Below are 2,840 nucleotides of genomic sequence, written 5' to 3'. Positions count from 1 at the left end.
GGATGCGCTGGCGGGCGGTCGACCGGGGTCTTGAGGAGATGTCCCTTGCCCCTGCCTGGAGGACTGAGGTCCTCATCTGTTAGGAGGGTCGGCTGCCAGCCCTTCTGGTTACCTTCTGTTTCGTCTCCGCAGCCGCACTGGAACGTTTGTCTGTGTCATTGTGTTCTTGTTACCTGTTTTGCGTGGTTGTCTGTATTACTGCGTCTTTAACTGTCATAACTGTCTACATAAGGAGAGGGAACAGCAGGCGATGGTGGCAGCAGCGGCTCGTCTAGGCTGGTTGCTCGCCACGCTGTGCCTGGGCATCGCCGCCGGGGAGGCCGCGTGGGGCCCGTGGGTGCTGGGCGTCTGTTGGGAGGAAGACGGAGACAAGGACGCGGGGTGGGCGCGCGGAGGAGAGGCGCGGGCTGCCCCGGAGGCCGCCTTCCGCCTGCGCCTCTTCGGCTTAGGCTTGGCCAACAGCTCCTGGTCCTGGGTGGCCCCCCGAGGGGGCGGGCTGCCCAAGGGCCTGCTGGCCGCGACGCCCGGGAAGGCGGTGCCTGGAGCCCGCGCGGCACTGGGTCGGCCGCGCCCTGGGCGGCTGTTGCTGCTGCCCAGCCTGGCGCAGGCGGTGCTGGCGGTGCTGCTGTACTGCATGGCGGACCAGCGTGCCGTGCCACCGTGCTGGGCAGCGCGGGGCTCATGTTCCTCGTGGGCGAGGTGGTGCCGGCTGCCGTGAGGGGCCCTGGGCGCTGGCGCTGGCCCCACGCGCTGCTGCTCAGCCGCCTGGCCGTGCTGCTGACCCTGCTGGTGGCGCTGCCCGCGGGCCAGCTGCTGGAACTGGCAGCATGGCCCGGGCGGCTTCACGAGCGCGTGCTGGAGCTGGTCCGCGGCGGCAACCCCTACAGCGACCTCAGCAAGGGCGTGCTGCACTGTCGGACCGTGGAGGAAGTGCTCACGCTCCTGGGGGACTGCTTCATGCTGGACTTCGGCGTCCTGGCCAGCATCATGCAGAGCGGCCACACATGCATCCCGGTGTACGAGGAGGAGCGCTCCAACATTGTGGACATGCTGAACCTCAAGGACTTAGCCTTCGTGGATCCCGAAGACTGCACGCGGCTCAGCACCATCACCCGCTTTTACAACCATCCGCTCCACTTCATCTTCAACGACACCAAGCTGGACGCTGTCTTGGAGGAGTTCAAATGAGGGAAGTCTCACCTGGCCATCGTGGAGAAGGTGAACAACGAGGGTGAAGGTGACCCCTTCTACAAGGTGCTGGGCCTCGTCACCCTGGAGGACGTCACTGAGGAGATCATCAAGTCTGAGATCCTGGATGACTCTGAGGACTACCGAAATGCCACCGTCAGGAAGAAGCCTGCTCCTCTGAGTGCCCCTCTCCTGCGAAAAGAGGAATTCTCCTTGTTCAAGGTGTCTGACGATGAATATAAAGTGAAAATCTCACCTCAGCTGCTCTTGGCTACCCAGCGCTTCCCCAGGCGGATGTTTTCAGCCCCCTGCGAATCTCCAAGAAGGTCCTGCTGCACCTGCTGAAGCATCCCAGCGTCAACCAGGAAGTGAGGTTTGACAAGAACAACCGTCTGGCTGCACACCATTACCTGTACCAGCCAGCCAGCCAGTGGATTATTTCATTCTCATCCTGCAGGGCAGGTTTGAGGTGGAGATAAGGAAAGAGGGCCTGAAGTTCGAGAACGGAGCCTTCACCTACTACGGAGTGTTCGCCCTGACAGTGCCCGCCTCGATTCACCAGTCCCCAGTGTCCTCGCTCCAGTCCGTCCACCACGACCTGGAGCCAGAGCCAGCCGATGATGCTCGCTTGTCTGCATACTGTCCTGACTATACCGTGAGGGCCCTCTCCGACTTGCAGCTCATCAAGATCACGCAGCTGCAGTACCTCAATGCACTCCTGGCCACTCCAGCCCATACCCAGTTGGGGGAGCAAGAGGGCGCCAGGGGATGGTTGGTGGTGGGCTTTCTACTTTGTCTTTTTCTCCTTATGCCCCCTTAGTGAGGGGTGGGAGCTCTGGCAGCAACTCCAGGGTGGGGAGACAAGCCCCGGAGTCGGAAAAGCTGGGTTTGCTTCCGGGCCTAGCCACCACCTGGCCAAGTGACCTGAGGCAAATCACTCTGTAATTTGTCTGCGCCTCAGTTTCCTCCTCTGCCTATCAATTTTTGTGAAGTATAAAGCATTGGTATGTACATAAGGGATGATTATTGTTTGTAAAGGGGGTTTCTTTGAGTTGTATAAAAAGTTAGCAATTGCCCAGTTCTTGGATTTTGAACCTGGGAACCTTAAATTAAAGTTGGAGATCCCCCTAAATTCCTTGAAAAAATAATGGGAGTGTGCATTTCATTTCTTCAGTTAAGGCCTTCAGAGACATGGTAAAATTGGACCAGGGGATTTTTAGTTACCAACACTGAAGAAACCCTAAGGTTTAAGAACAGACTCTCCATAACCCATGAGCAGGTGTGTCCTAAGCTGAGGGCCCTCTATGAGACTGGGCAACCCCCGGGCCCCCATCAATATCTGCCAGGTGACTGGGTATACATGCGGAGATACCAACACCAGACACTTCAACCTTGCTGGAAGGGACCCTACATCGTGATCCTGACCACTTCCACCACTCTCAAGGTTGACGGGATTACTCCCTGGGTCCACTACACCCACGGCCGGCCAGCTGACCCATACGCTGTTCTCAAGGACTTTGTTCCAGAATGAAAAAGCCAACTGGACAAGGACAATTCCCTAAAGCTAAAACTGTGCCGTTCTCACTTATTTCCCACCTCCAAGAATCCCTAGTCTGAGGTTGTCCTTCAAAATAGAAGGGGAGGTGGAGGGG

The 2,840-nt window shown here is 58.2% G+C and overlaps 1 pseudogene; it reads left to right on the top strand.

The window, feature by feature from the left end:
* Positions 1-250: 250 nt before the first annotated feature.
* On the top strand, positions 251-2,008 carry LOC112919602 (metal transporter CNNM3 pseudogene; annotated as a pseudogene).
* Positions 2,009-2,840: the final 832 nt, after the last annotated feature.

Source organism: Vulpes vulpes, chromosome 14 (assembly GCF_048418805.1).
Source record: "Vulpes vulpes isolate BD-2025 chromosome 14, VulVul3, whole genome shotgun sequence".
Lineage (NCBI taxonomy): Eukaryota > Metazoa > Chordata > Mammalia > Carnivora > Canidae > Vulpes > Vulpes vulpes.
This window is presented reverse-complemented; position numbering and strand designations above follow the sequence as displayed.